Source organism: Eleutherodactylus coqui, chromosome 11 (genome assembly GCF_035609145.1).
Source record: "Eleutherodactylus coqui strain aEleCoq1 chromosome 11, aEleCoq1.hap1, whole genome shotgun sequence".
NCBI classification, from domain to species: Eukaryota; Metazoa; Chordata; class Amphibia; order Anura; family Eleutherodactylidae; genus Eleutherodactylus; species Eleutherodactylus coqui.
In genome coordinates, this window is record NC_089847.1 from 25,256,312 (window position 1) to 25,283,729 (window position 27,418).

A 27,418-nucleotide genomic window follows, 5' to 3' on the forward strand; every position below is an offset into this window, starting at 1 on the left:
GAGAAGGAGATTTTGGAAAAGGTTTCCTGTCACATTTCTACTGGATTCCAGTGCCGTTTTTGCTTACACATATGAATAAGTCTTAAAGTTTTTGTCCACTATTGCATTTGATCTTGTTTCTGCTTTTTGTTGCCATCTCAGTAGGTTCCAAATTTTTTGCTGATGACTTTTTCTTAAAGGAGTTCCTTTCTGGGGTTTAAAGCGACCCTCCAATCCAGAAATAAAAATGGGCGCACCAGCTTCACTGACTGTCCTATACACCTGCTTGGATTGACCAGGTGAGCAGTACTGACCAGTCAAATCAGCATCAGGTTGTCAGAAAAGCGATTCAGACATCTTTGTTTCTCCAGGATCGGAGGGTCGCTTTAAAAAAAAAAAAAATGACAGGGGGCAGAGAACGATGGAAAAAAATAGAAAAATAACTATACACACCTTTCTGATGGCTTCCCTGATCCAGCGCCTACGCTACAGTCCCTGCTAGTCCAATCCCTTTCATGCACAGACGCCTGCCGAGGTCAGTGATTGGTCAGTGGTTAATTGAACGATAACCTGCACATAGTAGCTACAACTACTTCCAGGATCGGTCCAGCAGGGAATGGAGCGGTGACGCTGGACCGAAGGCGGGGGGAACAATGTAAAGGTGACTGTGTCTTTTTTATTTTCCTCCTTTATCTTCTCCCTACAAAATACGCACATGTGAACGAATCCATTGAAATCAATGGGTTATATTCACTGCATATAAGGGCTCATGTCCATGGGTATTTTTCAGTGCATATTACAATAGGCAGTGCATTCCAAGGGGCGCAAAAAAATTGGACATGCAGCGATTTTTTATCTTGCTGCAACTCTGTGAGGGGAAAAAACATCGCTCACGTGTATGACTCCATTCAAAAGAATGGGGTTCATATTCGCGCCAGTTTTGTGCGTCTCTCTTGTAGCTTAACCCTTTAACAAGTAATGATATAAATTTGGTGTATAGAGTGGGCTCGGCTGTTGAGGCGATTCGTATGTGGCGAGTGTATGTTGTGACCTGACCGCAACAGTTATAATCGGAGCTAGCTCTGATCGCAGAAATGTAACCACTTAGATGCCATGGTCAATGCTGACCATGGCATTTAAGCTATTAGCCAGGGGTGGCGCCCTTTTCTGTTCCATTGCCCCACCCCCTTTCTGCAATGCAATTGTAGTGTGCAGATGGGTTGCTATTTCAGCCATGGACCTGGTGAAAACTCCCAGACCTGGAGCTATTCTAGCCTATTAAAAACTATTGGTCACTAACCTCAGGATTAGTCACAGGAGCAGATCACAATAGTATTCACTGCAGTGAGAGGGAGATACAATTACCAAACCAGCCACAGCACTATAGATGGCATTTTGACAATTCTGTTTATCTGTAGCAGATTCTCCCCAGCTGATTGGCAGAGGTCCCAAGCAGTGGATCCCCGTTGATCTACTATTGATAGGTCTTCAATAATTTTTTCTCCTGGAATACGTCTTTAAGCCTTGGTGGTGGCAGGGCTTAAAGGGGTTGTCCCGCGCCGAAACGTTTTTGTTTTTTTTTTCATAGACCCCCCGTTCAGCACGGGACAAACCCAAGGGATGTGATAAAAAAAAAAAATAATAATTTTACTTACCCGAATCCCGTCTCTGCAGCTTCTTTCTTCTTTGCAGCCAAGATGGCCGCTGGGATCTTCACCCACGATGCACCGCGGGTCTTCTCCCATGGTGCACCGTGGGCTCTGTGCGGTCCATTGCCGGTTCCAGCCTCCTGATTGGCTGGAATCGGCACACGTGACGGGGCAGAGCTACGTGATGACGCGTAGAAGGGGGCGGAGCCAGAACACCGCTCGTGCCGAGACCGAAGAGAAGGGAGAAGACCCTTCTGCGCAAGTGCGTCTAATCGGGAGATTAGACGCTGAAATTAGACGGCACCATGGCGACGGGGACGCCAGCAACGGAGCAGGTAAGTGAATAACTTCTGTATGGCTCAAATTTAATGCACAATGTACATTACAAAGTGCATTAATATGGCCATACAGAAGTGTATAACCCCACTTGCTGCTGCGGGACAACCCCTTTAATAGGTAACAGTGAAAATAATACCAGTAAAACTTAAACTCAATCCAAAAAAAACAAGCCCTTGTAAATCTCCATCAATAGAAAAATAAAAAGTTTGGGGTCTGAGAACATGGTGACTGAAATTTTTTTTTCCGTTTAGAAGAAAAGGTTTTTAAAGTTGTGGAAGTAGTAAAACTCAGAAAAAAAAAATTATATATATAAATTTCGAACCACTCTAAACGTACCGACCCACAGAATAAAGGGAAGATGTCATTTTTACTGCAACATGAGTGCCGTAAAGAAATTCAAAAAACAATGGCACAGTTGTGTTTTTTCCTGTTTAAGCCCACTTAAAAATCTTAAACTCATTTTGAATACATGAGTTGGTACATTAAATGGTACTATTAAAAAATACAACTTGCCCCTTGAAAAACAAGCCTTCACATGGCTATCTTCACAGAAATTTAAAAACAGTATTGACTGTTGTGGTTGTACAAATTACGAAGACACCAAACTCTGAGTTTCACCTCATCTCTACTAGACTGGTCAATGTGGTGTATGAACCCCCAGACACTTTGCAATCTGCCCCCTAGTTGCTCCCTGGAACGACTGGAGAAGACAAAGAATATGCCTACATGTACCCACACATTATAATCACTTATGATGACGGACTAATGTGATTGAACAGGAATACTTGACCCCTGGAAATATCAGCTTCGTGTCATGGAATGAGGAAGGCCTAAATAAGCCTAATATATGAAAGAAAGTTCTTGTTCATATGAAGAGTCTTAAATCAGATATTATTTATGTACAGAAAACACATTAGCGGTCAGATTCAGGAGCCTCTTTAAAAGCCTTTTGGCTAGATTCCTGTTATATAACTATTCGTCCAAAGCACGAGGTGTACCTATTTTGTTTCACAAAGGCCTATCTCGTTCCATAGAAGAGCTGACAGATGACGAGAGTAGATAGCTCTTGCTTAGAACACGTATTCATGGCAAATTATATGCTCTCCTTATCTCTACGCACCCAATCAGTCAAATACCGACTTCTTTGTGAAGCTTACCTCTTTACTACTTCAAAAACAAGATACACATTTAGTTAGAGGGGGAGCCTTTAGCACAATAACTTGCCCAATATTGGACAGATTGTCCCGTGGCTCCATATTGACCCAAGTTTCTAGAGACATACTACATCTTATGGATACACTTATTTATATATATATATATATATATATATATATATATATATATATATATATATATATATATATATATATATATATATATATATATATATATATATATATATATATTCTATTCACAAGCCCATTGTAGCTTTGCTCGGATAGCCTTTTTCCTTATTTCATTTTCATTACTTGAAACAATAGTGTATGTCTCTATTCACCTCGTTGTGATTTCGGATCATGCCCCAGTCTTTTTGTCACCTGACGATGAAATCTTGGAAATTCCCCTCCTATATGTGATGTCTGCTGGGCATACATCGTCGCAGCACGGATGCGGAAGTAATATCGCATTCCCACTGGACATGCAACTGGAACATCAAAGGGACAGTGAACTGTATACTGGATTCACGGACAGACATAACATAGGACAAGCGGCCAACCACTCACCAAATATCCCCGCACGCATAAGCAGATGGAATTGCTGTAATAAATATAAGGAATTAGTTAGTGCATTGGCCAATGTACTTAAGCCACGAGCCCAACTTCAAGGTTCCTCGTGTCTCACGGACCGTACTTTAACGAGACAACATGAACGAGAACCCTGCCTGCAAGCAGAGCGATCGCCTCGATAAAGACGGCCCTGCATTGGAACCTAAGACAGCACAACCTGACACTATATAGTTCAAAAAACTTTAGGGATTATCTGTAAACACATTGAAACAATTACCTGGGTGATAACATTTCACAGATAGATGACACAGGCCTTTTCTCATCTACTTCCAAAGCAGTGATGCGGGGACATCACTCCTTTATCTCAACGCAACAACATTACACCCCACAGACATAACGCAACACACCTAATGCAACATAGCAAAACACTACATGAACAAACTAAAGTAATACTGGAATCTCTTGTTCAGAGCCAAAAAGATTAGAAAAGTAGATCAAAACAGATTTTATCACAAAGCCAGCAAAGATGGACGTTTGTTAGAGATGCCACAGTGTAAAAGTAAGCTCATTATATGTGATGACCCAATAGCAGGTGTTAAATGTACTCTACAATCAGGTATAACAAACACTTTATAGAATTATTTTGGGGACCCATTTAGAGCATTCCCAACTAATATGGGGGATATTCTTTCCTGGCACAATTTCCTAACACTGCCTGCCCTCACACCAGAGCAGATAGAATTTGGAGGCACCATTTTCCGAGGAGTAGTTACGCAAAACTGCAACTCACAAACTCACTGAACAACAAGACACCGGGTCCAGAAAGGTTCTAGCAATGCATTCTACAAGCTCCTACAATTAGAATCCGTGCCTACACTAACCAGACTATATAGCGAAATGTACACTCAAAGCATCCCAGTAGACACATTTCTGGACTCTAGGACCGTCTTGATACCTAAACTAAATAAGGATCCCTTTCTGGCTGATTTCGCTACTCAATTGCCACTATACGTTTTTGCCTAAAATACTAGCCAAACATATCCTAAATATTTGACCCTCTATTATCCACCGCTCTCAAATAGGCTTCACAGTCCGTCAACAATCTCCAAAAAAAGACATGCACTGCCATTGCGGCAACAATAGAAGCTAGACAACCAAAAGCACCCCAAATTCCTACTTAGCCTAGACAAGGAAAAAGTATTTGACAAAGTATTTTGTCTCTTTCTGCAATCCACCTTACGCCACATTTAGGCCCTTTATTTGTAACTTCGCCTACCACATTCAGTCAGACATGCAAACAGTTCTCATGGTAAATGGCCATGCTACTCAACCTATTGACATTTTTAGAGGAACTAGATAGGACTGCCCGCTCTCACCTGTACTCTTTAACCTCTCCCTAGACCCCTTACTACACCATTTTCGGTTACTATGGCCATACCCAACGAACCACTTATATCACTCTGATACTGCAGGGACAGCCTTTGCAGACAATGTGTTCCCTATCTTTAAAAACCCAGCCATGGTTCTTTCGACTGTTTTTCAAGATCTTAGGCTAACTCTCAGGTTATATACTTAATTCCGAAAAAACTGAAGCTCTATTACTAAAAGGCCCATCGAAACCAAGATGGACCCCACAATATCCGTTTTTTAATGGTGCATATGCTGTATCTCATAACTGGGTGTATGCATACCTAAGATATTTCATTTGTGGTACATGGGTGGTATACTAAACTTCAAATGTTTATTACATAAGGATACGCGCAAGATACTTACCCTCTCCGACCTGGAAGTGAAATACCCACATATTCCTATTACCTTTTTAGCCTATTTACAAGCCAGGAGTTATGTAGACAAAATCCTAAATAAGCTATCAACACGTGACTGGTTAATACCAAATCAAATGAGTTTAACACACCCTACAGCCATGAAAGGCCGAACAGCCGGGTCTTATCAGTTTTTACATACTCCGCTTGATTATAGTGCTTCCCAGACGGCCTTTTCAAAATGGATCATCGACATACCAGAATTGACCATATCAAAGATCTTAAAAGCCCTGCTTATCTTCCCTTCCAGCTAGCCAATACACTGAGATGGTGCTACAAATTTACCGTCTGGCATATCTTACTCCCATGAGAGGTCATAAAATGGGTATATATCCAAATGTTAAGTGCTTTCGATGTAAGAAGGGGGTCTTCACCACCGTTTGTAGAAGTGTTCCATTGTACATATCTTTTCGGCCAAAATGCATAGATTGACGATTAATCATTTGACTTCCGCTAGTCCTTTCAACTCAATTTGGGAAAACTTTGGTTATATAGCACCAGAGGAGACCAAATGCATACCAGGTAGCAGAAAACCCTTACACATGGTGGCAGCTGCTGGACTTAAAACGATCATGCAGAGGCAAGATGCAGATTGACCCAAACCCTCTTCTCTTTAAATTATTTTTGGAAATGTTGTTGTATTATATGTGCATGGATTGTGTAGAAATCTCATTCCAGAAAGAAACACAGGTTCAGCGATTTTTTTTAACATAGGAAAGTTCTATTGATAAACTCATTTTTAAAAACCGTCCTTCCCCTAGAAGTTGTCGGAATGGAATGAAACTTCCTCTGTGTGATTGTAACATTGATACAAGTAAGTGATTACAATATCAGAGCAAAGGGATCATTTATTGTGGAAAACTGAACACTTAAGGCAGGCTCTAGTACCCTGTTGTACCGACTGTAGCTTGGATACAAGATGTGATATGGGTCGGCATGGAGGCTCTAGTACCCTGTTGTACCGACTGTAGCTTGGATACAAGATGTGATATGGGTGGGCATGGAAGCTCTAGTACACTGTTGTACCGCCTCTAGCTTGGATAGAAGATGTGATATGGGCGGGCATGGAGGCTCTAGTACTCTGTTGTACCAACTCTAGCTTGGATACAAGATGGGATACGGACGGGCATGGAGGCTCTAGTACCCTGTTGTACCGACTATAGCTTGGATACAAGATGTGATACAGGCAGGCATGGAGGCTCTAGTAACCTGTTGAGCCAACTCTCGCTTGGATGCAAGATGTGATACAGATGGGCATGGAGGTATACAGGTTCTGTATGATTTCCTTTGAAATATCAGTAAAGATTTTCTGTAACTAAGCCTAGATCATGCAAACTCGTAGACTTGAAATCGGCATACCAGATGGTCCCATGCATACTCTATTGGCAATAAATCTGGTCACTGGTCATGTTGCGGAAGTGGGACAATGGTGTGGAGACATTCCTGTGACACCCTTTGCTAAATGCCACCAAGCATTATCCTGTTGGAAAATGCCTCTTGGAAGCCACCTTGAGAGTAACACATGTGGCTACAGGATGTCCTGAACATGTCACTGAGTTGTCATTGTCCCTCACGCAACTACTAGGAGTAACCGACTGCTATTTGCGATAGCCCCACAGACCACCACAAAAGCAGTTGGAGCAGTGTGCTACTGCACCGCAATGGCCGGAATGAGGCGCGCAACCCTATTTCTCCAGACATGAACACGGCCGTCATCAGTGCCCAAACTAAACTTATATTCGTCATTGAAGACAACCCGGTACCATTCTGTAGTAGTCCAGTTTCGTTGTTTGTGACACCACTGCAAACAGAGGCAAGCATGGTTGCATGTCAAAGGTAGTATAAGTATTGGGCACCTTGTGACCAAATGTCCTTCAGCCAAGTGCCTGGAAATGTTTCCGACAGACACAGGGGCTTGTAATCATGGTGCCAACTGTCTCTGGATGGCGGACAACTAAAAAGTTAGAACTGTTCATGCTTGTCAGACAACCAGATGATCCTCTCTACTGATGGTCTGTTGGAGTCATCCTGAGATGGTCACCTTCTAGTTAGAGCAACCCAGGTGGTGGGCAATTCGTCGATACGACCATCCAGCTTCTCGCATTCCAATAATGCTTCCCCTCTCAACCAACGTTAACTGGGCAAAATCTCTTTAATCGCATCATAGAGGCGTCTAGTGAGTGGTCAACAAGCTCTACACAGAAAAAGGTCCACTACACAGGAGGAGCCTCTGAGAGCCTTTTTATAGGCAAGGATGGAACCACTTTTAGGGTCTCAGGTGACAAAACCGTTCATCCAATCACAACACAACTCTAGTCATTTGCATATCTCTCGGATGTAACTGCATGCCTAGTTTTGAAGCAAAAAGAAAACTCCTACTAGGTGCTTGATTTTTACAATTTTTTTTACAAAGGGTCTATATTGCCTTGCCGAGTAAAAAGGGTTCTATATGTGTCTTTTAAGTTCACTTCTTGGTTTCTGGGAAAATCAATGACAGGAGATCCACTGATCATCTTAACATAGCTTGTGTTTTCCTATCTAGATCGGGGGTTCCACAACACTCGCCCGGATGAACTAGGTGACATTTTTGATGGCTCACACCTATGTAAATGGAGAGATTGGAGAAAACCGATAAGATTAAAACTCTATTAAGTGTCTATTAAGATTATTATTGAGGCTTAATAAAGGGGTCGGGTTAGAAGACCTCATTGGTTTGCTCTTTTTCCCCAGGACAGACTACCATGGGACTGTTTGGAAAATCCATGTAGATGATACTACTTCTATCCGGATCGGTTTCCCCCTTATCTGATTTTCCCTTAGGGCTCAGTCACATGGGCGATTATTGCCGCGATTTGCGCATGCGCATGCGTCCGGCGATTTTTTAAAACCATTGCTTCGCAATGGTATCGGACACATGAGCGCTTTTTATGCGCTCGTCCGATAAATTAGAGAACAGAAATCGCAGATCGCACCTATCTGCGATCTGCGATTCCTGTTCTCTTCTCTATATGCGCTCAATGGGGCCGGCGGCAGCAGCACCGACCCCATTGAGAACATATAGAAGACAAATCATTCTTCTCTGCCACAGCTGGAACAGCTGTGGCAGAGAAGAACGATGTTTGCCCATTGAATTCAATGGAGCCGGCAATACAGCCGACTCCATTGAAAGCAATGGGCTGCCGGCGTGCGCGGGATGAATTGTCGGGAAGGGCTTAAATATATAACCCCTTCCCTGCAATGCATCCTGAAAAGTGAAAAAATAAAAAAAAGGATGTACTCACCTGCTCCCGGCAGCCTGAGATCCCCGCGGCCGTCCTGCAGTGGGTGTGAAGGGGGTGTGACTCAGGCTTGCCCCTGATTGGCTCAGCCTGAGCCAATCAGAGGCTGATCTCAGTCACACCCATTCATGAATTCATGAATGGGTGTGACTGAGACTTGCCTCTGATTGGCTCAGCGCTGAGCCAATCAGGGGCAAGCCTGAGTCACACCCCCTTCACACCCACTGCAGGACGGCCGCGGGGATCTCCGGTTGCCAGGAGCAGGTAAGTACATACATTTTTTTTATTTTTTCACTTTTCAGGATGCATTGCAGGGAAGGGGTTATATATTTAACCCCTTCCTGACGATTCATCCCACACTCGCCCGCAGCGCTTGCATTCAATGGAGCCGGCTGTATTGCCGGCTCCATTGAATGCAATGCGCTGGACAGCTCCGGCCCGTTTCTAATGAAACGCGGCTAGGAGCAGATTTTCGGGCGATTTTTCGGCGCCGTCATGCGATGCGCAAATCGCGTGAAAAACGCCCGTGTGACTAAGGCCTTAGGCAGGGTGGAGATAACTTTATATTGTATTCTCTTTTCTTACGAAGCGAAAGCTAAATTGAGAATTTATGTGCGGGACTGAGATGCCAATATGCATTAGTTATTGTATGATGTAATAATCCTATTTCTCTGATATGACATATTTTGCATTGCCTCATATCTGTAAACACAGCTCTACCCTGTATATGTTGAAAAAATGTTATCAATAAAAATATATAGGAAAAAACATTATTGACTATTGATTATTTGGAGGTGGGGGGGGATGAAATAGAGAAATATAGCTGGTCCATAAGGAGTATGTTATGGTGATATACAATGTGGATAATCGCTTAATAAATAGAGATGAGCGAGTATACTCGCTAAGGCACATTACTCGAGTGAGTAGTGCCTTAGCCGAGTATCTCCCCGCTCGTCTCTAAAGATTCGGGGGCCGGCGCCGGTGACAGGTGAGTTGCGGCGGGGAGCAGGGGGGAGAGAGAGAGTTCTCCCCTCCGTTCCTCCCCGCTCTCCCCCGCCGCTCCCCCCCCCCCCCCCCCCCGCCGGCCCTCGACTCTTTAGAGACGAGCGGGAAGATACCTGGCTAAGGCACTACTCGCTTGAGTAATGTGCCTTAGCGAGTATACTCGCTCATCTCTATTAATAAACTGTACCTAACTTTTCACATAACGTTTAATAATGTGTGCACATGAGGACTAACACTATATCTGGCTATTATATGCATGGCATATGGCATTATACACCATTTCCTGCTTTGCAGACTGTATCTATAGTTTTTCTTTCTCTCTAAACTTGTGGATGGAGATTACTGCTATGATGTCTTCCATACACTGCTCTTGGAGAAAATGCTAATTCTGCTCTTTGTAGCACATACACAAACATAATTGCATTATTGCATTAAGGCAATTCTGAGCAGTGTAGATGTGATTTCGGTAACTGTGGAACAGTAAGGCAACATTCAGGCCTGCACTTGGGCTTGTTGCTGATTTCCGTTGTTTAGCTTGATTCTCTGAGCAGAACAACAAACATATCAGAACTGCTGGATCTGGCACATTTTGGGCCCAAGTGATGCCCTCCTTCATTTCCTGTTATCTGTCTTGTTATCTCTGTTACTAGAGACAGGCATCACTTGACAACAGGCAGTGGACAGCAAATTAAAAGGAAAGGAGACTCTTCCGTGGCAGCACTTTAAAGTGATTCTTCAGCATTTTAGGAAAATAAACTGATTTGAATGTTTATGCTAGTTATCACACTGATTATCATATAAGCATAAGTTTGAAAATTTAGTGAACATTTAAAGGGCTATTCTGGAACTTTAAAAAAAAATTATAGCTGATCCTCGAGGACCTCTGCTAAATCCAGACTATCAGCTGATTCCAATGGCCGCTATCACTGCAGTCAGAAGCAGAAAGCGCTGACCATAGTGCAGCAGCCCGGGTCGGTATGGTTGGTGGGGCTCCCGTTGAATTTAATGGGAGCTGCGCTTGCAGTGCCAACCTCGACTGCTGCGTTAGTATGGTAATGCAGTAACTGATGAATGCTATGGCCATCTGATGATAGTGAGTACGTATGCTGCAAATTATAACAATATAACAAGAAAATAGTACTGTACCTACAGCATATAAAAAGACTAAACATTTTGACCATCAGTACACACCTCGGCTTATGCACAACATCTTTTAGAAGCAGGTGAGTAGCGTGTACAGTAAATTACCAATACACACACTGCACACCTTTTGGATTTGAGAAAGGACATAGGAAAAAATCATGTTAATGGGAGAGATCAGAGGAGAACACCCATTGTGGTTCAAGATAGCCAAAGGTGACAGCCATTGTTAACATAGTGTGCAAGAGTCCCACGCCTAGGAATGGAGACTTAAGGCTGTAAAGGGGAACGGTCACCAAACCTGGAAGTTGGAAGGCTTGAAAACATCACTTGGTCTAAAAAATTCTGTTGCACTTTTCCATCGTCAGAACTTGGAGTTGACGGCATGAATCCATAGATCCATGATCTCATGAACGTGTGTGATTACTTTTTTCGGTACTAAGGTGCGAGGAATGTTTTCTTGCATTAGGCCCCTTAAAGAGGTTTGAGATTAGAAAAATACAACAGCTCAGAATGCCCCAGCCTATCTGAGTATTATTGCATAACTTTATGGTGACATGCTACCTATCTCCTACCACCCAGCCAGGACAACCCTGCATCTAACAAAGCATCGGCTCAAGTTGGTTCCTAGACAATGAGTTCAGAGTCACCGGATCTTAACACAAGTGGAGCACCTTTACGATATGGTGGAATGGCAAACTAAAAGCATGAGCATGCAGCCGACGAATCTGCAAGAAATAGTTGATGGTATCTTGCTTTCAAAGACCATAATCTCTAAGGAATAAATCCTTAGCATGAAGAATTCTGCTGGCAAGGCGCAGGTGCTAAAGAAGTACTCAAAAAGTGGGTGAATGTAAATGTATATAACCGCGTCCTATCCAGTCAAATGAGAAGATCCTACCATAATATTGGACACGAAGTCCATCACATAATATGGAAATTCAGGCGATTTAATAGCGGGCTTCCAGTTTTATTTCACTAGGGTATGGCGTGCAGCTGGTACAGACAGTAAACAAAGCATATTTCATCGTACAGGACAGAGGCGTATTGCATTATATACGCCGACACATGTATAAATTATAGTATCTCATTAGTCACCTATGTACTTCATTTCATTTTTATGTTCTCTCTATTTTTTTGTTACCTGCACTCCTGTCTTATACCACCCCCCCCAACCCAACGCTTCCCCCCCACCCCGGTACCTCCTTTCCTCGCCTCCCATCCCCCCCGACTCATTTCCAGCATTCCTCTTAATACCACATTAACGAAGGCTGCTCATTTGAATACATAATCAGCTTCAGCATTCTGCCTGGCTAATTTCGAGGTGGGGAAGAAAAAGCAAGGGCTTGTTGGGGGGGGGGGGGGGGGGACCAGAAGGGTGGAGGAATTTGCATATTAATTTTCTAGAAAGAAAGAAAATGTTTGCAGCATTCTTCCGCGGATATACAATGGGTTTTAACACCTCCTTTCCCAAGACACGATCCCATCTTTAACGCTTTGACTTCCGTAGGCCATAACTCTGCTTTGGCACAGCGACGTCTTGGCGTCGGCTCATGCGACAAAGGGGTTAAAGGTATCACTTGAGAATTTAATCACACAAATTACAGAGCATCTGCTAACCTCTTTTATCGGAGTGTATGCCTGCAGAGCATCGCAAAAGCATCACTTCACTTGGAAGTCTGCATTGTGCAGCACATCATGCCCTGAACTAAAGATCTGCAGAGCCTTGTTTAACCTGCTTGAAGGCACCGACGTACGCTGTGTATGCGAGATACTCTGCGGGATTCCTAAGAATTGGCTGGGAATAATGTAGAAAGAGTTAGACAGTGACGGACATGTATCTGCAGAGCATCATTGAGCGTTGGAGACCTGCAAAGTGTTCATAGGGTAACATAGAATCAGATTGCAAATAAGTTGTTGGACTTACTGGGTTCATCTCCCAATATATATATATATATATATATATATATATATATATGAATAGAAAACTCTCCTAGGGTTAGGCAGTCATAGATCACTGATTTACTGCAGATTTTAGTGCGGATCTGCAGCAGATCTCACTCTTTCAAATTGAAGGGGTGAAAACTGCTGCAGATCTGCACCAAAATCCTCGGCAAATTCGTGAAGTCTGAAAACACCCTTCCATGATTTCTTTAATCCCGTAGATTCAACAGGACACAGTCATGCTAAGGTATAATTACCCTCCTGTTACAAATACTTTCACATATAGCTATTATGGCTACAATCAGACTGGAAAGCCCAGGTCATATTGAAAATGAATGTGTGACTAGTCAAGATGATTGGGTCCACGGAGTTCAATAATTGCCCAGTGTAGAGGACAATCCCTACGCCAACCACCGTTGCTATGATAGTATTCAATTGGTGGGATCGCAATCATTATGGGGAATGTCCACATTTAATTTTGCATGATGAGACATGTTTTGCGTTCCTGTTCTACCAAAATTTCCCTAAATGGTAGTTCAGAGCTATATCCCGAAAGCTAATCGTCTGGATGTCAGTGTAACTAAAGCTGGCCACACACATAACATAACAATGTCCCCCTGCTCTGCTATGAACATACATGCTAGATCATCCAGTCATCCGTGTTAACTATCATGGGGTGAAAAGAATAAGTGCCTGCTAGATACCTCCGACGCTTTTCCTATCCCAAGAGAAGAAAGAATTGGGCACATTGTATTTGTGATTTCAAAAACCTTTCTTGGAAAATATTGTACTAATAGGTATAAGGATGTCTTCTCAAGGTCAAACAGAAATCTAGAGTGTTGCATCTTTTGCTCGGTCCTAGTTGATCTTTGACAATTCATTCTTCCTTATAGAATGAAACCAGTCATTTTGCACATAGTAGTCCATTCGATGCTCAGCTTCCTGGTTTCTAATCGTGGGGGGAAAAAACAGGTAAGTGTACCTTTACATTGATCAACTATCATTGAGATAGTTGCTCAGGAAAGTCATTGAAGGATATGGATGACAGTCGTACGTTTGCTTCCACGCATAGAAATATATACATGATGACTTTTGATCAACCACCAACTATTTCTTTAGGGGAGTTGAAACAAAATGATTAGTGAGCGACATTTCGCCCATCACCCGTTTTGCAGTTGCTCTTTCAATCTATTATTCGGGCCGATAGACGTCTTGGGTGAAGCTACCTTAAGGCTGGTCTCACACAGGGCGGATTTGCCGCGGAAATTCAGTGCAGAATTTCTCTGCGGCAAATCTACTTGCGGCTGCTAATCCTGGTATTAGCCAGCCTTGTGGACGAGATTTGTCAAAAATCTCGTCCACACGGGACGGCCAATTTGTTGCGGCAAAGCTGGCAGAAGCCGGCGCTGCTGCGCGGATTCCCCGGCTGCAGCATGTCTATTTTTTTTCTCCGTTGTGGCCTTACTCCTCCCTATTGGAGCACCGTGCGGCCAAACCGCTCCAAAACCCGCGGCTAAGTGCCGCGGGTTTTGAAACTGCACTTTCCTAGGTGGAAATCTTGCGTTTTTTCGCTACGGCAAAACTGCAAGATTTCCACCGGGAATACGACCCATGTGACCACAGACTAAAGTTGACTCCACTCAGCAAGAATTTGCTTAGGCGCAGGAGGAGAACGGTGAGCCCTTTTTTTGATTTTCTCTTTCAGGGTAAGTCTGTGAGGTACCTGGACAAAACATCGTGTGGATTCGCTTTCTGTTTAAATCAGAAGGAAAACTGAAAATTCTACAGCTACGATGTTTACTGTTGGTAACACAAAGGTAACAACAGTTGTTCACAAACTACTGCAAAGTGCTCAATTGACAGTACCATGAAGAATTCAAAAATATCCCGATCTAGTTTAGATACAAGATGTGATACAGGTGGGCATGGAGGCTCTAGTACCCTGTTGTACCGCCTCTAGTTTAGATATAAGAGGTGATATGGGTGGGCATGAAGGTTCACAGGTGCAAACTTGTCAAAGTTGGCGTCCCAGATGGTTCTATATATGTTCTTTTGGCAATGAATTTGGCGAGCGAGCAGCAATAGAAGTGTGACAATGTTGTGGAGACATTCCTTTGAGCCTGAGCATAATCCTGCTGAAAATACATCTTGGAAGCCGCCATGAGAGACAAAACATGTGGCTGCAGGATGCCCTGAACATATTGCCGAGCTGTCATTGTCCCTCATACAACTACTATAGGTGATCGACTGTCATTTACGATGGCCTCCAAGAGCATCACATCAGCAGTAGGGAGAATTGAAGCGCTCACTTCTAGGTCTCCAGTCAAAAACACTGCCCAAACTAAACCTGGATTCGTCATTGAAGACAACCCTGCTCCACTCCGTAGCGTCCAGTTTCAACATTTATGACATCACTGCAAACTGAGGTACCATTGGGTGGATCTCAAAGGCAGTACATGTAATGAGCACCGAGTCCAAATGTCCTTCAGCCAAGGACCTGGAAATGGTTCCGACAGGCAGCTGTAATGATGGTGTCACCTGTCTCTAAATGGCAGACAACGAAACAGTTGGAGCTGCTCATGCTTGTTGGATGATCAGACGCTCCTCTCTACTTGTAGTCTGTTGAGGGCATCCTGAGCCCAGTCGCCTTGTGTGTTCTCACGCATCCACTGGTTTCTATACCTCCTAACAGTCTGGACAGGTGGCGGCAATTCGTCGATACAACCATCCAGTTTCTCGCATCCCAATAATGAATGCTCTCTCCAACTCTGCTAACTGGGTGAAATCTCTTCAATTGTGTCATAAAGGCATCTAATGGTCAACAAGCTCTAAACAAACGGAAAAAGAGGTCCACTACACACAAGGAGCCTCTGAGAGCCCTTTAATAGGCCAAGGATGGAACCAGTTTTAGAGCCACAGGTGGCAAGACTGTTCATCTAATCACACCACAACGCTAATCATTTGCACATCTGCCTGAAATGTAACTTGATTTTTTTTTACTAAGAATATATTTCGCAACAATGAATACATCCTCAGGATTACTCATCAATAGCTGATTGGTAAGGTCTGCTGTGCAAGACCCCTGCCGATCAACTGCTTGCCTAGCTGCTGTGACAGTGTATGGAGCCAGAAGCACACTGCTCCGTATGTTATGCAGTGGCCCAACATGGTATTGCAGGCACAGCTTCTGTTGCAAAGTTTACAGAGCTGTGTGCTTTTGTCTCTGTACAGTAGCCCGGTGAACAGGGTAGCAGGCCCCCACTAATCAGCTATTGATGACTGATTCTGAGGATGTCTTCACTGTTGATCGATTGATCATCAGGATAGATTGATAACTAGTGATGAGCAAACTTTTGAAAAGTTCAGTTCAGCTGGTTTGCTGAACTTTAGCAAAAGGTTTGGTTCAGTCCAAATTAGTTTGACCCTAACCTGAAGTTCACCAGAACCCCTAAAACTGGTGTGCAACAATGTCTAAGAGCCATAAAAGCTGTGTATTACACTGAAAGTGTTACACGTTGAACTTTGCTAAAAGCTTGGTTCAGCTTAATGCCAAACCGAACTTGAAGCAAAAAAAATTGTGTTCCTTCAACACTAGTGATGACGATAAGTCATCAACCTTCACCACTGTTAACCTCTTTTAGATGGCCATACACCTTAGATAGCTGTTGGCTGACAGGTATTCCTTCTGACCAAGTGTGCATGTGTTTTCAATGGGAAGAAGGTAAGAAGCCGCTGCAGGCACCTATGGTGGCAGATTGTATGCCATGAAAAGAAAAAAATCAAGTTTGTCAAAATGCAGTTGCCTGATCCTTCTTTCTCAAAACATCTGCCATCTGGACATCCCCTTACACATTAGATGGTTGACTGGAACCACCAAAATTGGTGGGTCTGAAACGCCATTCTTCTAATGTATATGGGCACCAAAGGGTCCTTTTAGACGAGCCAATTCTCATTTGAACGAGCGAGTCACATCACCGCTAGCTCGTTCGCTTTCATATAGCCTGTTTAGACAGGCAGATACATCATTGGCTTGTTCAAAGAAGCATCGTTCATAATTGTTCAGTCTTACACGTTCGCTGTATAATCGGATGAGAAAGACTGAACCAGCGCTGTTTAACCCTTTCCAATCCAATTTTGGATTCAGGGTTTCCTAAAAGGCTTTCTCTTTTTGTTGTTATACAACGGTGCCATTTGCTTGCTAAAGCCGGTGTGTGTGCGCCAGAGAGGCTCCAACAGCAGAGTGGCTGGCAATAGACGGTAAGAATACCCTGTCGGACATCTTCTGACATTGGAGCTGTACAAGCTTCAGTCAGAATGTAGGAAGACATCAGACAGTGGATTGGAAAAGGTTAAACCGAACGATAAGTGAACTAGCCAGCAATGTTTTTTTTGCCTACAGAAAATGAATGACGAGCGAAAACCAAACGATTCTCGTTAATGCGTTGGCTCATGTTTATACCTTCACTTTCGCTCGTTTGAACGATTTTTTAATCAGAATCGTTCCATCTAAAAACCCTCTAACACTGCCTGGGCAACCCAAGTTCATATGGCGGGCGCCCAAAGCATTGTTTGATGAAAACTATTTCAGCTAGCTGCTGCCCATATAGATCAGCTGATTACGAGGATGTAGTGATATAAATCTATATCTTCAGTAGCATTCTTATTTTAAAGCATACTGAAAATGATACGGACAGTGTTCTCAGATGGCTTGACTCAGCTACATGGATTCGTTCCGCTCCCCTGTTTACCAAGGAGTTTCTGTGATCTCCTGGCAGTAACATGAAAGAAATCCAGTTGGGTCTATTAGCTGTGGGTGCTTCATTCCTCTGGTGTAAATGGGGATGGGTACATTGCATGAGATCACAGCTGTACCGTGTAGCAAACGGTTAACAGTCCTTGATCTTCTGTGCCTCTGTAGTAATGTGCAGAGCTTCATTTGCATACTGCAGTGTGCGCGCAATTAAAACGTACTTTTAATTTCCTCACAGCAAATGACTTCTGGTCTTTCACCGTGCTCAGAAATACCAGGAAATCTGCCTGAGTCAGGAAAAGGAGACTTGGAGAGGTTTCACCAGTTTTACATCCGTTTTAAATGGTAATTACGATTATCAGTGGGGGTCATGTACAAGAATGAAATGCCAATATTTGTTCTGCTGTCTTCAACAACGGAGACAATTTTATGGAAGGAGACAAGATTTAGATATCTATAAATGGCGAAAGGGCTCTCATGTGCGACATTCTCCTTATACACTGTGCAACATTTCTGTCCTTATATGAAGACAACCTAACTCCTTCTGGATCATAACCAAGGCTTTGAGGTTCACCTTTCTGCGTTATGTGCAGTAGAAAAGTTGGAAAGTCATGAGTAGGACAACCTGAAACAATACAGTAGGCAGGTCATCCCCGGAGGTCAACATGCTGTCTGCTCTATAGCAATAATGCCGACATCTAGGCTGCAGGCAACACGGTTGGAAGGTTGTACCAACTGGCCTATGATGTGCATGTAAGTTCTAAGTCTTATAACTTTTTTCTCGGGAATAGGAGTGGATAGAAACATGGGACACATTTTAGAAGATGCAGGCATTTTTCGGGGATGAGTGAGACAAATGGCAGCATTGTCCATGGAGTTAGAAGCGTTTTGAGAACTTAAAATGGTGACATTCACGTTCCAAGAACAACGTGTAATCATCAGTTTTCTTCACTTGCGTGGAGTGACATCCATCGACATTCACAGTCAGTTGAATGAGGCATGTGGTGAAGGTGTCATGGACGAGACCTGTGTGCATTCATGGATGAAACAGTTCAAAGAAGGCAGAACATCGCGTACCAAGGGATTCTTGGCCATGTACCAACCAGTCCAACAACATGATTGTGCAAGTGGAGCAAGTGGTTGTCAAGGACCGCTGACTGACTTAGAAGAGATTGCCTGCAAAGTCCCCATTTCTGTAGTATCTGTGCACGCCATCCTGTGTGAAGACCTGAAGATGCAGAAAGTTTCCTCCAGGTGGGTACTGCAAATGTTGACCAAAGATCACAAGTTTGAGCCCATGGCAATGTGTCAGGCAATTCTGACACTTGGTGATGGCATGAATGGTGCCTTCATCCTGTCTTTTGTCACAATGGATGAGATGTGGATATAGGACGCTCTACGTGGTTGCACATTATCCAGTCGTGCTGCTCTTGCATCAACAATTTTGTGGAGGGGCAAAAAGGAACCTTAAAGAAGTTTTCACAGTGCAAGCTTGGGAAAAATGTGTATGTCAAGAGGGAGATTATGTTAAGACGTGACAATACTTTCAGCTTTCTGATGTAAGTAGTATTTTAGAAAGAAATTAGGAGACCTTAGAAATGGAATGCACATCATACATACAATAGAGGGATCCACATGTCCTGTGATATGGTTAATGGTTAGAGTTTATGCAACATAGCCTGATATCTTGTACTTATGATTGGTGTAAACTTGTGCAAAACTTGACCTCTTCACGAGCACAAAGTCCTATGGCCCTCTAATATGGGCTGATTAATACGTTTATCAGAACGCTTGTTCACCCCACAATTGGGCTGTGTAAAAGGACTGGCAATCACCTGACGAATGAGTGAATGCTCATTTGTTGACTGATCGTTCAGTTTCAGTGAGCATAAAAGTGCTCGCTGATCTGTGGTGCATCTCCTAGTGTGAACAGATATTTGGACAGCCAGGCTAGCTATGGGGCCATCTTCATAAGCTGATTCTTGGCCCATGTAAAGGAAAATGAAACAAGTGCCAATCAACATGCATTTCATTTGGTGCTTGTTAAAGTGAATTGAGAACTTCACCAGTTAAAAGGACCATCAGTAAATAAAAGATAGAGGTGTCCAACCTACGGGTCAGGTCACATTTCTGTCCTATAAGGAATGAGGATAGGCACAGACAGGACGGATGTCAGCACCATGCCGAACTGAGCAGATGCCAGGGCAAGACAATCTGGTTCAACAATAACTGTTGCCTACCTAGAGTCAATACTCAGACCCCTCTGGCCCATTATGGGAGATATGGTGATGTGAATATTAACAAAAAGTGGTACCCCCATCTTAGTTTCATGTTGTCCAATTTTAAACTACTAATGGCCTAGCCTCAAGACAGGCCATCAATAGTCGATAGGCAGGGGTCTGTCACAAAGGACTCTGCGGATCAGCAGTTCTCCGATCTGCTACGTTCATGCGCTGAGGTGATTTATGCAGGAAGCAGACAGCTCAGTTCCCACTGCAGTTCCAGGCTAGGTACTGCAGGCTATTTATTTCAATAGGAACTTACCCTGCAGTACCAAGCCTGGCCACTGCAGTGGGAATGGAGCTACATGCTTCCTGCAGAAATCAGCTCAGTGCAGCAGCGAAGAAAACAGCTGATTAGCAGTGGTGCCAGGAGATGTATATCTGATGATCTACCATCAACAACATATTCTGAGGACAGGCCCTCAACAGTTTACATCTGGACGATCCCTTTGAAATTTTCTCTCATCTATGTATAGCAAAATGTCACTTGGTTTACTTGCCCATCTACACACTATTGAAGTAACCATTTTGTAGGATAGTCACAAATTTAAGCCTATCAATTGGTAATTTTGCCATTGTGAATTGATGTCTCAATCTCATTTGAGCTTGAAGCCCAAAATGCGTCAGAGTCCCATTGTATTACATTCACTGTCTGGGGAGAGCAGCTGTACTTTGTATAATAATTTATCTGATAGGGTCCATCACCACTTAGGTCTGTGAAGTTCTTATCTTCCCAGTAGTTGTCCACTACAAGCCATGTGAATTTATGTCTACATTTACTTGGCTTTCTAGCACTGGATTAGTCACAAGCAGCCAACACTCCAGTGATGAATGACTTATTGTTCTATTACTGAGCATATCACTGCTGTTTATATCGATCTCACATGTCGTTAAACTACTTAAGAACTTTAGTGTTAAAAGTAAGAGGACTGTGGAAGCCAAAGACAGCGTCATGTTTGCTCTTACCCTATTATGTTTGTAGAAGAGCCCCCATAGCTGGCTCAGTAAGTAAGGGGGCAAAGGGATGGTGGAAGATTGCAGACCAAAAGCCATAATGGTAAAAAAAATGAAACATTTCGAAAGGGAAGAAACAGTTAATACCTCCATCGCATGTGGTGGTCCATGTGAGCTGTAAAAAATGGGAAAGTCTACGGCTGTTAGTCTTCAGTACCCAAGGGGTTAGAATTGGCTTTCATCAGCTATTTACAACATAGGTGATAAAAATCTGATCGTTGAGGGTCTCGACATTGAGTCCCCCACTCATCTTGAGAACGGGGGTCTCGTCTTCCTCTCTTCTCCTCACTGTGGGCTAACTGCACAGTGAGGAGGAGATTTTATAGTACATGTCTATCTCCAACAGTCCCATTGAAAGTGAATAGAGCGTCACCGCACATGCTCAACCGCCGCTGCATCAATCTCCTCTTCACTGCTCAGGGTGCAGCGAGGATGAGGGGGGACATGGGAATTGGTATCAGTGGGAGTCACAGTGTTGAGACCACCACCAATCAGATTTTTATCATCTATCCCGTTGTTGGATGATAAAAGTCAATTTTTGGAATACCTTCTAAGGTTTTTTGACACTCAAAAAATGGCTGAGGGCTGGAAAGGGCACAAAATAATAAACTAAGATATACTCACTGGTGAGATATTCATTGGGTCCATTGCAGTCGATCTACTCCCTGCTGTTCCAGTCCATGAAGTTGCTGCAGCAGTCACATGCCATTCATTGTGCATGTGACAACTCAACCAATCACAGGCTTTAGAAGTCCCATGCCTGCCGTTCATGGCAGAATCACTGTTGATTGGCTTAGCAGTCATGTACACAATGAATGGCACATGAATGCTGTAGAGACTTCATGAACCAGGATGACGGGCACCAAAGCTGTTGTGATGGATGTGGGGGACATCTGACCAGTGAGTATGCCTTAAATTGTTATTTTGTGGCCTCCTCAAGTCTCAGAGACTTTTTTTCAAGTGGCAGAAAACCACTTTCAACCTCATGTGCTGTAAGCTCATCTTAGGACCACAGATAAATGTGTTGTCTTGGGAGAAAAGGGCTCAATCACACTTGTGTATACAATTTTTGTCCATGTAAAACGCGTTGTGTTCATTGCATGTGTATGTGTGTTTTTAGTGAGTATGTGCAGTTTTTACATCTGTGTTGCATCCATTTTCACAGAATTTTTCATGCATGCAAAAAATGCATTTTTACACACATTGGTCCACATAAAAAACACGTCTGAATACCCAATAATGTTCCCATATTTGCTTGCGTTATTTTCTTGTGTTTTTTTAATGCTCTTATGCTATTTATGCCTGTACAGTTAGTAGCCTGTACAGCTGTGCATTCAATTAGTGTATTGCCCACGTGTGTTATATGTCTATATGAGTAAGGCCCAATGTCCTGAGGGCAGGAGTCTTTTTTTCTTGGCACTATTCAGATCTGGTTTACAGAATCCGCGCAGGTCACCCATGCGGAATATGCGGCAATCAATCTGCCCATATGGATACAAGGACGTCTGCAAGTGAAATAAAGCATGCAGATTTGATTTGCAGACCTTTTGGCCCAGAAAACAAATCGCAGCATGCTCCATTTCACTGCGGATCCCGCACAGACCGCTTCCGTTGAAGTCAATGAAAGCTGTCCAATCCACGGCTTATCCCCAATTGAATTGTGGACGGGCCACGAATTCCGTGGGAAAAAAGGAGTTTATTAAAAAAAACTCCACTGCGCATGGGCGATGGCACTTCTGCACACATCCGCAGAGAAGAAAAGAGGAGACCCACAGAAGATCCGAAAGGGTAAGTAGAATCCTGCAACCTCCCCGGCCACGGGCAAGGTCAGACTCTGCTGTGGGTTCCTGCATGCAGAATCCTACTTATTACATTGTATACAATACATATGCCACAATACTCAAGATCATTCCTATCTGACAGTGAAAAGCTTTAGAATGCTAGTCTGATTAGCAACATACTTTATCCTAAGGAAAGAAGATGAATGCTGTTCATATTTCCTGACCCGACATTCTGGTTCATCTTAGAGAGAACATTCCAGACATTTGCAGGAAGAATGGAGGGAAATCCCAGCTGAAGTGTATCAGATGTTAGTAGAGAGTATGTCTCAAAGAGTATCCAGTTTCATTAGGGCCAAAGGAGCCCCACCAAGTATTAACATATGAAATTAATTAGTACTTTTTATTCTTGCTCAGCTGTCCAATTACTTGTGGTAAGATAGTGTATTTCAATATGTGCAGCTTTTGAAATGCATTATAACATATGCACCCAACAATAAGCACATACATGTTACACAGAATTCAGTTGAATACTAGTTATGCTTTCCAGAGGAGTAGCTATAGAGAAAACCCCTCTTGCCACATACATATGGAAGGTATGGAACTTTGGTACTAACTATGCATAGGTGCCCAAGCAGCTTTAAAGAGTAGCTGTACTTTTACAAAACTTTTGACATGTCTTAGGAACATGTCAGAAGTTTTGATCAGTGGAGGGTCTGGGTTCTGAGACCCCCACTGATTGCTGAAATGAAGGGGGAGAAGTTCCTAAGCGCTGGGACTAAAGATGAGCAAGCATACTCGTTAAGGCGATTTACTCGGGAGAGCATCGCCTTTTTCTAGTACCGCCCCCCGCAGCCCCCCCGAATCTTTACTCTCAAGTAAATCGCCCTAACAAGTATGCTCGCTCATCTCTAGCTGGGACCCTTTGCTTGTGATTATGACACCTCAGTTCTTCTCGAGAGCTGAGGATGGGTTCATAGGCTTGTGTATACTACTTGTGTAGTGAACCATTCTTGAGCTGGTAAGAAGAGTCGAGGAATGACAATCCCAGCCAAGGAAACTGAGTGTTTCTGCCCCTTTATTTCAGCCATCAGCACCCGGACCCACACTGCTCAAAACTTCTGACATATCGCTATAATATGTCAAAAGTTCTGTTACAGTGCAGCTACTCTTTAAGAATATTTATGTATTCTGCTATTTCACAGGAAAGATGAGTGGTAACCAATATAGTTTTAATTATATCCCACAGGGGATCACCTAGCTTTCCTACGGTCTCAATCTGACAAGTTGTACATACAATACAGGATCAGGAATACGCTATACTACCAAAAGTAATTGGACAGCTGAGCAAGAATCAAAAGTAGTATTTATTTCCATATGATAATAGTTAGTGGGGCTCCTTTGGTCCTAATAACATTGGATACTCTCCGTGGAATACTTTCTACTAACATCTGATATACTCTGGCATTTCCCTCCATTCATCCTGCAAATGTCTGGTGAGTTTTCTCAAAGAAGATGATGCTGTAAAGATTCCTAACAATGTTGTTTTCACTTTGTCATTATGGGGTTATGAGTCCAAAATGATGGGGAAAACTTGTTTTTAAAAATTTTCACAAGGCAACAACATAGCAAAATATAAAAAAGTGAAAGCGTCTGAAGACTTTCTGGACCCACTCTACATGATAGACGTAGGTTGATGACTGAAAGGATGATCATTATGCGGATGCAGCCATACACATTTTACAAGTCAGAAAGAGTACTTGCTCTCTGTGTATACTTCTCATCATATATCATGTAGCCAAAATTCCAATCACCAGTTGCCTGGATAGTGCGCTGGTTTAAAGCCATAATGGCAATAGAAAGGAGGAATGATTTTAGCATATTCCAGAAAAATCCAAACTTTTTATTAAAATCTACGTATAAGGCCGCTTTCACACGAGCGACAAAATCGTGCAATTTTTTCACGATACAAAATAAAATCGTGGCATGCAGAATATTGCCGTGATTCGCTATGTTTTGTAGCCCATGTTTCCCTATGGAGCCTTCCTTTGTGTTGCATCGCATCTCACAAAAATGCGTTTTTTGTGTGGTGCAGTGCAACTTTTACAGTAGGAAATCCTACTGTTTTCCCTAAAATAAGCCCTAGTTGCATTTAAAAAATATATATATCGCTGTCACCTGTGTGAAAGAGGCTTAAAATGTAGCAACAGACTCAGATTCACATAGCAGTAGAGCGCTTGGCCTAAGCAGAGGCTTACACATTTTGAACTAATAAGTTCTTAAACGGGTTATTCCATGAAAAATATTGTTTATAGTTTAAGAGACTGTCACCATATTTTTGGACCCCTCTCTGAGGGCAGCACAAGTTAGTGACAGTCACAATGACTACAGTGATATGTCTGCTGTGTAGATCTGTACACATTGATCATCTTCTTTCAGAAGACCGCCACCAAAAAAAAAATCTCTCTTAAATTTAATTTTGGGTGGACGTCTCATAGAGGTTTCACTGTATCTAGGAAATTTGGATGGTAAGCCATATGACTGTCATTACTGCTCCTACAGGGATGGCCACTCAGATTACTAAGAGTTCTAAATGGTAGTATATGTATCGCTGCATAACTGGGGAAATTTGCTTTTGGTGACTCTAGAGAAACTTGGTGAGTCCTGAGGGATAAGTAATAGTGGCCAAATACACAACTTTCCAAGGAACAGCTCAACGGGCTATGAAAAGTCTTCTCACAAGATGATAAATTAAGGCTATACACTATCCTACCAAAAGTAATTGAAGACCTGAGCAAGAATCAAAAGTAGTAATTATTTCCATATGTTAATACTTAGTGGGGCTCCTTTTGCCCTCATGACATTGGATACTCTCCATGGCATACTTTCTGCTAACGTCTGATACACTTCAGCTGGTATTTCCTTCCATTCATCCTGCAAATGTCTGGTGAGTTCTTTCATATAGTACAATGTTGCAAGAAGCATTGTGGATAGTTATGTAATGGAATATGGTTCTATGGAGTGATGAATCACGCAATTCCATTATCAAATCAGGTGGATGTACCTGGGTGTGGAGGATGTCTGGGGAATGCCTGAGTGTGTTGTGCCAACAGTTACATATGGTGAAGGTTCCATTATGGTCTGGGAATATTTTACATGGCTTGGTCTCGGTCTGTTGGTTGTATTACCAAGAACCATGAACACAGAGATATACCTTGACATTCTAGACAATAACGTGCTGCTCACAAAGTGACAATACTCTGGGAATGGTCAGCTATACTTCTAACAAGACAACACGCCTTGTTGCAAATCCGACGCTGTTTTACGCTGGTTTGAGGATATGTATGTCCCACAATTGGACCGGCTGCACAGAGTCCCAACCTGAACCGTACTGAACATCACTGGGATGAACTAGAATGTCGGATCAGTAAATACGAATAATGTCCATCTTCTTTGAGAGAACTCGGACATTTGCAGGACGAATGAAGGGAAATACCAGCTGAAGTGCATCAGATGTTATTAGAATGTATACCACAGAGAGTATCTGATGTCATTAGGGCCAAAGGAGCTCCACTAAGTATTAACGTATAGAAATAACTACTACTTTCATTTTTGCCCAGATGTCCAATCACGTTTGCTAGGATTGTGTTATAGGGAGTATGTGTTGTGAGTCATTGAAATTCTTGCAACAAAGCCTTACTAGCAATAGATGTTTGCTTTCAATGTGCTTTTCCTGTATCTTATCTATGGCCCTGTTTTTTTTTTTTGTTTCATATCATTCACCGTATTACAAGTCGTTTGCGAGTCAGTAAGTCCCGACAGCCTATTGGCCATTGATGCGCCACCCTTTACAGATGCCCATTTCCATAATGAGTTGATTTTCCTCTGATGAGCTGCATTGCATTCTTTTGCACACCACACAACCCCCCATTTGTCTTGCCTGCGCCTTTAAGTGAATGAATAATACATGGTAATATTTTATGCCAGGCTCTCTCTCTCTTTCGCTGTCTCCCCCTGGATATCTTCTGACAATTACCGCTTCCCTGGCAGCTGGTGAGTGTGTGCGTGCGTATGTGTGTGTGTGTGTGTGTGCCGGCTCCCCTGTGCCACACTCTCTGTATACATGAGCTACGCTCCCTTCTTCTCCCCCAGCGCTGAAATTTACACTGAACCAGAAATTAATTTCATAATTTTTTCCTCTCTAATTATACCAACATCTGCTGCAGCACCAAGCTGTGCACATGAATTTTAATAACTCTGCTCTCTCCCTCTCTGCTCCCTCCTGATAATTATTGAAAAGTTTAGACAGAGCAGGCTCTTCTCGAGAATGAGTAATCTGCCTGCGTCTGCTGCCGTGACTGCTGGTTAACTCCTCTGTGCCTGAATTAACTAGTAGCCCTCCTGCGCCGCCACTGGCGTTGAGGTATCGTAGTGGCGGGCATTTGTACGTGACGTAGGAACAACGGGGTATTTAGGAATTCTACCTGTTAAGAACGCCATAGACGGGCAGAAGGCTGACGGGCGTGTTAGTCGGTAACGTAACCAATGTATAAACGGGTTGAGAGAAAGCGGAAAATTGGGTGGTGGCACAGAGATTTTACCACGGACGGACAGAAATCTTACAGGCAGGTTAGTCGATAACGTCACCAACCTAACGGCGGTTTGAGAAAAAAGGAAAATTGGGTAGTGATATAGAATGTTTAACAATAT